Here is a 12,479-nt window from a genome sequence, read left to right on the forward strand (position 1 = left end):
GTTAGTTTCAGATGTACAGTACAGCAATTCAGTATTTCTGCAGATTATATCCAATTATAGTTTATGCTATACATAAATGCTATACATTTTATCCTTATTGCTTTTCTACTTTAAATATAGTAGATTCCTAATTTGTTAATCCCATATTCCTAATTTGTCTCTCCCGTCTTCCCTCTTCTATTTGATAGTAACCACTAGTTTGTTTTCTATTATCTGTGAGTCTGTTTGTTTTGCTATATACATTCATTTGTATTATTTTTTAAATTCCATCTATAAATGATACTATATAGTATCTATCTTTCTCTGACTTCATAAGTATAATATTATCTAGGTCCATTCACATTGCTGCAAATGGCAGTATTTCATTCTTTTTTGTAACTGAGTAATATTCCATTTTAGATAAAACCACACACCCCACATCTTCTTAATCAAATAATCTATTGATGGGCACTTAGACTGCTTCAATTATCTTGGATATCATAAACAATGCTACTATGAACTTTAAAGTACACATATTTTTTTCCAATTAGTGTTCTCATTTTTCCAGATATACACCCAGTAGTGAATGATATGGTAGTTCTATTTTCAGTTTTTCAAGGAACCTCCACACTATTTTCCATAGTGGCTGTACAAATTTACATTCCCACCAACAGTGTATAAGGATTCCCTTTTTAGAGTTATCTTCTTGAGTTTAACATCCACCTTATGCTTTTTATCATTTCACTATATCATTATTGTTCTTTAAAAGTTGAACATAGTTCTCTAAAAACTTTTAAAGTATTTGTTGGTTTTCTACAATGAAAAGGCAAAAAATAAAACATCTTAGCATAGCATAAAAAGCCTTTCAAATCTGACCCCAACTGCCTTCCTTTTTATCAACTCTACCTCCCATATCCTCTTCAATCATGCTTAATGTCTTACTGTCCTGAAGGCGAAGAAAGGCCTTTTTACCAAGTCTCTAGACTTTTTTTACCACCTAGAACATCTGCCTTCCTAAAGAACATCACTACCTGCCCTTCAGACCCAAATCAAATCTCTCTTTTTGGAAAATATTTATCATCAACTCTCCATGGCAATTTTTGCTGTTCTTCCACATTTCTTGATTCCCATCTCTGTAACTGTACTTAACCACACCAAAGTATATCTCAGCCATTTACTACTCCACTTAGCTCAGTACTAATTATCTGTGAATCCCTATTTTTTAGAATAGTAGTGGCTCTGGCGTAGGCCGGCGGCTACAGCTTCGATTAGGCCCCTAGCCTGGGAACCTCCATATGCTGCAGAAGCGACCCTAGAAAAGGCAAACAGACCAAAAAAAAAAAAAAAAAAAAAAAGAAAAGAAAAGAATACTGGTTCTCAAATGGGAGGATTTGCCAGCCCCACAATACCACCACCCACACAGACCGTCTAACAATGTCTTTAAACATTTTTGGTTGTCACAACTGGTGGGGGTGGGGGTTGCTAAAGGTATCTAACTACTGGGTAGAGGCCAGAGATACAAGGGACACATAAGACAGACTTCCACAACAAAGAATTATCTGAACTAAAATGTCTAAAATGCCAAGCTTGAAAAACCCTGATCTAAAACAATGCTTGGCTCACATCATGCCTTTAAAGTATTTATCAAAATAAATTTAAACAATGATCAAAGCATTTAGAAAGGTAAAAAAAGAAAAAAGGTACACAATATTTAACAGAACAGGTTCAGAATAGCTAAGATGGTACATCAATGTGGCATTCATGCCCTAGTAGACATAAGACTTCATAAAAAGTCATTACAGTCATTAAGAAAATGTGGCACTGGCAGAGGGATTAAAACACTAAGAATAACAGCAAGGATGTTGGAGCAAGGAACTCCAAAATTCAGTCCCTCTACTATGGCAGCAATTACACTGGTAAAAACGGTCAGAATCAATTTTTCTGGAACTCTAGGAGTTCCCATCGTGGCTCAGCAGTTAACTGAGGACACGGGATCAATCCCTGGCTTCGCTCAGTGGGTTAAGGATCCAGCGACCTGTGGGGTAGGTCACAGACGCGGCTTGGATCCAGCATTGCTGTGAGCTGTGGTATAGGCCAGCAGCTACAGCTCAGATTAGAGCCCTAGCCTGGGAACCTCCATATGCTGAGGGTGGAGCCCTAAAAAAGACAGAAAAAAAACTTTTCTGGAACTCTAGAATCCAATCAAAGCGTTACAACCACCAGAGGTGAGCTTAACAGAAAAGCCTGCTGTGGAGTTCCCTTCGTGGCGCAGTAGAAACAAATCCAACTAGAATCCATGAAGATATGGGTTTGATCCCTAGCCTTGCTCAGTGGGTCAGGAATCCGACACTGCCGTGAGCTGTGGTGTAGGTTGCAGACATGGCTCAGATCTTGCTGTTGTGTCGTAAGCCAGCAGCTGTACCTCTGATTCCACCCCTAGCCTGGGAAATTCCATATTCCATGGGGTGCGGCCTTGAAAAAGCAAAAAAGAAAGAGAGAGAGAGAGAGAAAGAGAGAAAGAAAGAGAGGAAGGAAGGAAGGAAGGAAGAAAAAGAAAAGCCTGCTGAACTTTGAAATGGCAGCATCATGGAATTTTAACTTATGCACCTACCATGCCCCACTTCTCCGCTAGGTGGCAGCCATGAAGACAGTGGCCCACATTTCTAGTGCAACTTGCAGATACCAAAAGGAGTAATATGGGTCTGTTTCTTTTTTTTTTTTTTTTTTTTTTTTTGGTCTTTTTCCTATTTCTTGGGCCGCTGATGCAGCATATGGAGGTTCCCAGGCTAGGGGTAGAATTGGAGCCGTAGCCACCAGCCTAGCCAGAGCCACAGCAACGCGGGATCCGAGCCGCATCTGCAACCTACACCACAGCTCACGGCAACACCAGATCATTAACCCACTCCACTGAGCAAGGGCAGGGACCAAACCCGCAACCTCATCGTTCCTAGTCAGATTCGTTAACCACTGCGCCATGACAGGAACTCCGGGTCTTATTTTTAAAGAATTGTAGTTGTGTATTCTCACCTGTTTGGTGGTTACCTGGTGGATTAGGTCAGAGGCTTGCCATTCATTCACCTAACTAAGAACTTTCTCAGGAGGAACAAGCTGCTGGGTTAAGTGGAATTTATCCACAGCATTTAAAGACAAATATACAGAGTTCCCGTTGTGGCTCAGCAGTTAGCAAACCTGGCATAGGTCAGCAGCTACAAATCAGATTCGAGCCCTAGACTGGGAATGCAGGTTCGATTCCTGGTTTTGCTCAGTGAGTTAAGGATCCCGCATTGCCATGAGCTGTGGTGTAGGTCACAGCTGTGGTGTACACGGTCACAGATGCAGCTGTGATTCCACAATGCTGTGGCTCTGGCGTAGGCCAGCAGCTGCAGTTTCAATTGGACCCTGAGCCTAGGAACTTCCATATGCCGCAAGTGTGGCCCTAAAAAGACAAAAAGACCAGAAAAAAAAATAAAGACAAATATACTATACACAGCCACCTGAGGCAAGGGATAACAAGTAGGCCAGGTACTAGCCAGATATAAAAGGATGGGAAGGAAGAAGCTTGAGAAAGAAAGACAAGGAAGAGGAGTTCCCATTGTGGCTCAGTGGGTTAAGGACCTGACTGTTTCTGTCAGGATATATGCTCAATCCCTGGCCTCTTTCAGTGGGTTAAGGATCCAACATTGCCACAATTTGCAGCATAGGTAGCAGATCCAGCTTAGATCTAGTGCTGCCGTGGCTACGGTGTAGACCACAGCCTCAGCTCCAATTCGACTCCTGGCTCAGGAAACTTCCATGTGCCAAAATGCGGCCATATATATATAAATAAAATAAAGGCTCTAAAAAGCTCCTACTTATACCACAGAATTTGGAAGGCCACACATATGCCCAGGGTTGGACACACGCTCAGAACAGACAGGAAAAGCCCATAAGCTTTCACCTTAGATGACCTTTAGCCTCCACACAATTAGGAAGTGAAGGTAAGGGAAGAGATTTAAATGAAATGGGTATGTACTGATCAAGGTCCAAAGACTGAGAGTTGGAGTTCCCGTTGTGGCGCAGTGGTTAACGAATCCAACTAGGAACCATGAAGTTGCGGGTTCGGTCCCTGCCCTTGCTCAGTGGGTTAACGATCCGGCGTTGCTGTGAGCTGTGGTGGAGGTTGCAGACGCGGCTCGGATCCCGAGTTGCTGTGGCTCTGGCGTAGGCCGGTGGCTACAGCTCCGATTGGACCCCTAGCCTGGGAACCTCCATATGCCGCGGGAGCGGCCCAAGAAATAGCAACAAAAAAAAAAACAAAAACAAAAAAACAAAGACTGAGAGTTGTTTTGTTTTAATTTTTGCTTCTATCCATTTAAAGAAAGCTCTGTCAGGAGTTCTCGTCGTGGCGCAGTGGTTAACGAATCCAACTAGGAACCATGAGGTTGCGGGTTCGGTCCCTGGCCTTGCTCAGTGGGTTAACGATCCGGTGTTGCCGTGAGCTGTGGTGTAGGTCGCAGACGTGGCTCGGACCCTGCGTTGTTGTGGCTCTGGTGTAGGCCGGCGGCTAGAGCTCCAATTAGACCTCTAGCCTGGGAACCTCCATATGCCACGGGAAGCAGAAAAGGCAAAAAGACCAAAAAGACCAAAAAAAAAAAAAAAGAAAGCAAGCTCTGTCAAACTACTAACCAATAATCTACCAGAACAAACACTTCAGTGTCTACACATGACAAAGAACAGTCGGAGTTCCCGTCGTGGCGCAGTGGTTAACGAATCCGACAAGGAACCATGAGGTTGCGGGTTCGGTCCCTGCCCTTGCTCAGTGGGTTAACGATCTGGCGTTGCCGTGAGCTGTGGTGTAGGTTGCAGACACGGCTCAGATCCTGCGTTGCTGTGGCGTAGGCCGGTGGCTACAGCTCCGATTCAACCCCTAGCCTGGGAACCTCCATATGCCACAGGAGCGGCCCAAGAAATAGCAACAACAACAACAAAAGACAAAAAGACAAAAAGACAAAAAAAAAAAAAAAAACAAGACAAAGAACAGTCATAACAAAAATAGGTTATAAACTTCCCTAAGCAAAAACTATGACCCACAACAAGCAGCAGGAACAAACCCTGGGGAAGAGGAAGAATGTTTTCCAGAGTTACCACATTAACGATTTTCAAAATGTCCATTTTCAACAAAAAGTTACAAGCATGCAAAGAAATAAGAAAGTATGGTCTGCTCACAGGGGGGAAAAAAAAGAAATTAACAGAACTGTCCCTAAGGAAGCCCAAATGCTGGAATTAGAATGCAAGAACTTTAAATCAACTATCCTAAATATACTCAAAAAGTGAAAGAAAACCTTGAACAAAAAAACTAAAGGAGACCAGGATGTCTTATCAAGGCAAGAATACCTAGAAAAAGAAATTATAAAACAGAACCAAATAAAATGTTGCCACTGAAATATATAACAAATGAAAAACTCACTAGAAATATTCAAAAGAAGATGTGAATAGGAAGAAGCAGAAAAATTCAGTAAACTTAAATACAACCTCATTGCAATTACCTAGTATGAGGACCAGAAAGGAAAAAAAAAATGAAGAAAGGAGTTATCTTGTGATATAGTCAGTTAAGGATCTGGCACTGTCACTGCATCAGCTCTGACCGCTGCTGTGGCATAGGCTGAATCCCTCACCCAGGAACTTTCACAGGCTGAGGGTGTGGCAAAAAAAAAAAAAATGAAGAAAAACAAACAGCAGATGAGATACCTAAAAGACAATACTAGGCCTACCAACACATTCACAATGAGAGTCACAAAGGAAGAGGACAGAGAAAAAGAAGAAAGAATAAAGAAATAGCCAAAAATTTACCAAATTTCATGAAATACATGAATCCAAGAAGCAAAATTAACTCCGAGTAGGATAACAGAGATCCATACTAAAACAAAATATAATTAAACTCTCAAAAGCCAAAGAAAATCTAGAAATCAACAAGAGAGTGATGGTCTTCTCACCATGTGGTGGTGGATTAAGAACCGACTGCAGCAGCTCAGGTCACTACACAGGCGAGAGTTCAATCCCTGGCCTGTTGCAGTGAGTTAAAGGATCCAGTGTTGCTGCAGCTGCAGCACAGGTTGCAGCTGTGGCTCAGATTCAATCTCTGGCCTAAGAACTTCCAAATGCCGTGGGTGTGGCCACAAAATTTAAAAAAAAAAAAAAGGAATTCCTGTCGAGGCTCAGTGGTTAATGAATCCAACTAGGAACCATGAAGTTGCAGGTTCGGTCCCTGGCCTTGCTCAGTGGGTTAAGGATCTGGCGTGGCTGTGGCGTAGGCTGGCAGCTTCAGCTCTGATTCAACCCCTAGCCTGGGAACTTCCATATGCAGCGGCAGCAGCCCAAGAAATGGCAAAAAGACAGAAAAAAAAAAAACCATAAAGAAGAGAATGACAAGTACAAAGGGATCCTCATTAAGTCATTAAGATAAACAACTGAACACCATGAAGACCAGAGAACAGTGAAATGACAGATTTCAAGTGCTGGGGGGCAAAAACTGTCAACCAAGAATTCAAGATCTAGTAAATATATCTTTGAAAAAAGAAGAAATGTTCCAAAAAACAAAAGCTGAGGGAATTCATTGCTAGCATACCTGCCTTACAAGAAATGCTAAATGGAGTCCATCAAGCTGAAATAGAAGAACACAACAGTGGAACTCAGAGTTACTTTATAAAATAAAGAACAATGGTAAAAATAACTACATGGCTAAATGCCAGAGCAAGCACTGGGGATGGGATAGGGTGGGGGTTAACTCTTCAATCTCTTTACTTGAATTAACATAAAAGAAAAAGAAAAACATTCCAAAAAGAAAAACCCAGGACCAGATGGCTTCTCTGGTAAATTCTGCTACACGTTCTTTTTCCTTTTTCTTTCTTTCTTTTTTTTTTTTTTTTTTTTGGCTGCAGAATGCAGCAGCTTGATGTGGGATCTCAGTTCCCAGACCAGGGATTAAACCTGGGCCTCAGTGGTGAAAGCGCTGAGTCTTAACCACTAGACCACCAGGGAACTCCCTCTATCAAACAGCTGATAAAGAATTATGATCAGGAGTTCCCATCGTGGCGCAGTGGTTAACGAATCCGACTAGGAACCATGAGGTTGCGGGTTCGGTCCCTGCCCTTGCTCAGTGGGTTAACGATCCGGCGTTGCCGTGAGCTGTGGTGGAGGTTGCAGACGCAGCTCGGATCCTGCGTTGCTGTGGCTCTGGCGTAGGCCGGTGGCTACAGCTCCGATTGGACCCCTATCCTGGGAACCTCCATATGCCGCGGGAGCGGCCCAAGAAATAGCAACAACAACAACAATAACAACAACAACAACAAAAGACCAAAAAAAAAAAAAAAGAATTATGATCAATCTCTCAAATTTTTCCAAAAAATAGAAAAGGAGGTAATACTTCCCAACTCATTCTACGAGGCCAGCATTACCCTCATACCACAGCCAGACAAAAACACCACAAAAAAGGAAAATTACAAACCAATATGCCTTGTGAATACTGGTGAAAATAAAAATTTTTTTGTCTTTTTAGGACTGCAGGTGGGGCATATGGAAATTCCCAGGCTAGAGGTCTAATCAGAGCTGCAGATGCCAGCCTACACCACAGCCACAGCAATGCAGGATCCAAGCAGCATCTGTGACCTACAGCACTACACCACGGCACCACAGCTCATGGCAATGCCGGGTCCTTAACCCACTGAGCAGGACCAGGGATCGAACCAGCATCCTCACGGATACTAGTCAAGTTCATTACCACTGAGCCACAATGGGGACTCCTTGGTGCAAAATTTTAAACAAAATACTAACAAACAGAATTTGATAACACATTAAAAGAATCACACCCCAGGGAGTTCCCTAGGGGTACAGTGGTTATGATTCAATGCTCTCACCACTGCAGCTCAGGTTCAATCCCTGGTCTGGGCACCGAGATCCCCTACCAAGACACTGCATACCATGGCAAATATATATATATATCATGATCAAGTGGGATTTATCCTAGGAATATAAAGTGTGACCCAAAAATAAATCAAGGTAATACACCACAAAAATAGGGAAAAGGGAAAAAATGACATAATCATCTAAATTGACACAAAAAAAGCATTTTACAAAATTCAACACCCTTTCACAATAAAAACCCTCAGAGAACTAGGAAGAGAAAGGATTTCTGCATCTAAATTAATCATAGATACTGACTTGAAATTTTCTTTTTTAGTAAAAGGCAAAAAGATTTATTTGATCTGAAGAGAAACTAGAATATGAAATTGTTTTTTTGTTTGTTTGTTTGGTTTTTGCCTCACCCATGGCACATGCAAGTTCCGGGACCAGGTATCAAACCTGCACTACTGCAGTGACAACACCGATCCTTAACCTGCTGCACCAAAGGCTATTACTGAAAGTTTCTTTTTTATAGTGTCTTTGTCTGATTTTGGCTTCACAGAATAAATTCAGGAAAAAAAATACCCAGAAAAAGTAAAAACATTAATTTGAAAAGACACATGCACTGCAATGTTCAGAGCAGCACTGTTTATAGTAGCCAAGATATAAAGGCAATCCACAGCCAAGATACGTCCATCAACAATTCCTGGATAAAGAAAATGTGGTATAAATATGCAAAAGAATATTATACAGCTATAAAAAAGAATGAAATTTTGTTATTTGCAACATGGCTAGATATGTAGAATATTATGCTTCATGAAATAAGTCAGAGAAAGACAAATACATATCTCTCATATGTGGAATCTAAAAAATAATACCAGTGAATGTATACAGCAACACAGATGCAAAAAACAAACTAATGGTTACCAGTTGGGAGAGGAAAGAAGGGATGGGCAAGTTAGGGGTATGAGAGTAAGAGATATAAACTACTATGTATAAAATAGATAAGCAACAAGAATATATTGTATAACACAGGGAAGTTATATATCCAAGCCGCAGTTCTGACCCATGCCACAGCTAGGCAATGCCACACCCTTTAACCACTGCACTGGGCTGGGGACCGAACCTGAACTTCCACAGCAACCTGAGCTGCTGCAGTCAGATTCTTAACCCATTATGCCACAGCAGAAACTCTAAAAGCTTTTGAATTTTGATGAAATCCAAGGTATCTATTTTTTCTTTTGTTGTATGCATTTGGTGTCATCCAAGAAATCATTTTTAAATCAAAGTCATAAAATTTTATCTTACTGCTTTCTTCTAAGAATTTCACAATTTTAGCTAATAATGTTTAGGCCTTTGATCCATTTTTTGCATGTGTAATTTTTTTGGGGGGGGGGTGGCCGCACCCATGGCATATGGAAGTTCCCAGGCTAGGAGTCAAATTGGAGATGCAACCACCAGCCTATACCACAGCCACAGCAATGCGGGATCCAAGCTGCATCTTTGACCTACACCATAGCTCATGGCAATACCAGATCCTTAACCTTCTGAGCAAGGCCAGGGATCAAACCTGCATCCTCATGGATACTAGTCAGATTCGTTCCCACTGAGCCACTACAGGAATTCCTGTAATTCCTTTCTTAATTGAAGTATCCTTGAGTTACAGTATTATATTAGTTACAGCTGTACAGCACAGTGGTTCAGTATTTTTCAGATTATACTCTATTAAAAATTATTATAGGATTTATCGTCATGGCTCAGCAGTAACGAACCCAATTAGCATCCATGAGGACAAGGGTTCGATTGCTAGCCTCACTCAGTGGGTGAAGGATCCAGCATTGCCATGAGTTGTTTAAGTCACAGACACAGCCAGGATCCTACATTGCTATGGCATAGGCCCTCAGCTGCAGCTCTGATTCAACTAGCCTGGGAACTTCCATATGCCACGGGTGTGGCCCTTAAAAAAAAAGAAAAGAATTTATAAATGATTCCCACAGCTAGACAAAAACAAACAACCCAATTAAAAAATGTGCAAAAAGACTTCAAGAGACATTTGTCCAAAGAAGATATACAAATGGCCAATAAGCACATGTTAAAAGATGCTCCATATCACCAGTCACTAGGGAAATGCAAATCAAAACCACAATGAGAAAACACTTCACACCAATTAGGACGACTAATATTAAAAAAAAAAAAGAAAAGAAAAGAAAAGGCAGTGGTAGCAAGAATGTAGAGAAATTAGAAAGAACCCCTATATGCTGCAGGTGGGAATGTCAAATAGTGTACCAGGTGGGAATGTAAAATAGTGCACCACTGTTTGGTGGTTCTTCAGGAAAGTAAAGATAGAATTTCATTTTGAGGTATACACCTGAAAAAAATTGAATCAACACACATTTGTACACCAATGTTTTATTTTTTTTAATTTTTATTTATATTTTTTTTTCTACTGCACAGCATGGTGACCCAGTTACACATACATATACACATTCTTTTTTCTCACATTACATGTTCCATCATAATTGACTAGACAGAGTTCCCAGTGCTACACAGCAGGATCCCATTGCTAATCCATCCTGAAGGCAACATTCTGCATCTATTAACCCCAATCTCCCCAACCACCCCACTCCCTCCCCCTCCCCCTTGGCAACCACAAGCCTATTCTCCAAGTTCATGATTTTCTTTTCTGTGGAAAGGTTCCTTTGTGCCATATACTAGATTCCAGATATAAGTGATATCATATGGTAGTTGTCTTTCTCTTTCTGACTTACTTCACTCAGGATGAGACTCTCTAGTTCCATCCATTTTGCTGCAAATGGCATTACTTTGTTCTTTTTTATGGCTGAGTAGTATTCTATCATGTATATATACCACTTCTTCCTGATTCAATCATCTATCAGTGGACATTTGAGTTGATTCCATGCACTATGCACAATAGCCAAAAGATAGAAACAACCCAATGTCAATCAACAGATGAACAGATAAACTAAATGTGACATATACATATAATGAATGGAATATTATTCATCTAAAAAGGAATGAAACTCTGGAGTTCCCGTCATGGCACAGCAGCAACAGATCCGACTAGGTTGCATATTTTTTCCTTTTAGCACTTTAAATATCTCTTGCCATTCCCTCCTGGCCTGTAGTGTTTTTGTAGAGAAATCAGCTGATATTCTTATGGGGGTTCCCTTGTAGGTAACATTCTGTTTTTCTCTTGCTGCCTTTAGGATCCTCTCTTTATCACTAACTTTTGCCATTTTTATTATGATGTGTCTTGGTCAGATCCGACTAGGAACCACGAGGTTACATGTTCCATTCCTGGCCTCGCTCAGTGGGTTAAGGATCCAGCATTGCTGTGAGCTGTGGTGTAGGTCGCAGACATGGCTCGGATCTGGCATTGCTGTGGCTGTGGTGTAAGGCCAGCAGCTATAGATCCGACTCGACCCCAACCTGGAAACCTCCATACACTGAGGGTGCAGCCCTAAAAAGACCAAAAAAAAAAAAAAAAAAAAAAAACAGAATGAAACTCTGACAAATGCTACCAAACAGATGAACCTCGAGGACAATATGCTAAGTGAAATAAGCCAAACAGAAAAGGACAAATATTGTACAATTCCACTTATACAAATGTATCAAGAGTCCAATTCACAGAGACAGAAAGTAGAATGGTATTTACCAGGGTTTGGGAGAGAGGGAAATAGGGAGTTACTATTTAATGGGTACAGAGTTTCAGCTCAGGATAATGAAAAGCTCTGGAGATGGACAGCAGTGATAGCTGCAAAACAATGTGAATTACTTAATGCCACTGAATTGTACACCTAAAAATGGTTAAACGGTACTTTATAGGTTTTGATACTTTTATCACAATTAACTAAACAAAGGCAGGAGTTCCCTGGTGGTGTAACAGTTAAGTACTCATCAGTGTCACTGCTGTGGCTTGGGTTACTGCTATGGCTCAGGTTTGATCCCTGGCCTGAGAATTTCTGCATGCCACAGGCACAGCCAAATATAAAAATTAAAATATAAAGCTTAGAGCCCTGAAGTTTTCTTGCAGGTCCTACAAGATCTTAGCCCCTGTTATTGTCTTCCCTCCTACTAAGAGCCTTACAAAAATTTCAATGTCCCACCTTAGGACATCTGCCCTGATCAATAATAACACTGAACACTTAAAATGTACAAGGCGTCTCACATCCCATTGCTTTTTTGTGCTATTTCATGAGGCTCTTGCTGGGAAAAAAAAAAGAATCTAAGCTCAGGACACATTTGAGAATAATTAATTCCCATTTTACTTTTTTTTTTTTTTTTGGTCTTTTTGCCTTTTCTAGGGCCACTTCCTTTGGCATATGGAGGTTCCCAGACTAGGGGTCTAATCGGATCTGTAGCCGCTGGCCTACGCCACAGCCACAGCCACAGCAACTCGGGATCCGAGCCGCCAATGCGACCTACACCACATCCCACAGCAATGCTGGATCCTTAACCCACTGAACAAGGCCAGGGATGGAACCCTCAACCTCATGGTTCCTAGTCGGATTCATTAACCACTACGCCACGACGGGAACTCCAAAATTTCCATTTTTCAATGGACATCTAATGTTGTACAAAAACCTGCCTGTTTATTTTAA

The 12,479-nt window shown here is 41.3% G+C and overlaps 1 protein-coding gene and 1 non-coding gene across 11 annotated transcripts in view; both read right to left on the reverse strand.

The window, feature by feature from the left end:
- ATRX (ATRX, chromatin remodeler) overlaps positions 1-12,479 on the reverse strand; it is a 288,314-nt gene that overhangs the window by 255,985 nt on the left and 19,850 nt on the right. The gene's annotated exons all lie outside the window — the stretch shown is intronic.
- Positions 6,925-6,996, reverse strand: TRNAE-UUC. Its single transcript has one exon. It is a non-coding gene; the product is annotated as a tRNA-Glu (tRNA).

Source organism: Sus scrofa, chromosome X (genome assembly GCF_000003025.6).
Source record: "Sus scrofa isolate TJ Tabasco breed Duroc chromosome X, Sscrofa11.1, whole genome shotgun sequence".
In the NCBI taxonomy this organism is placed as follows: Eukaryota; Metazoa; Chordata; class Mammalia; order Artiodactyla; family Suidae; genus Sus; species Sus scrofa.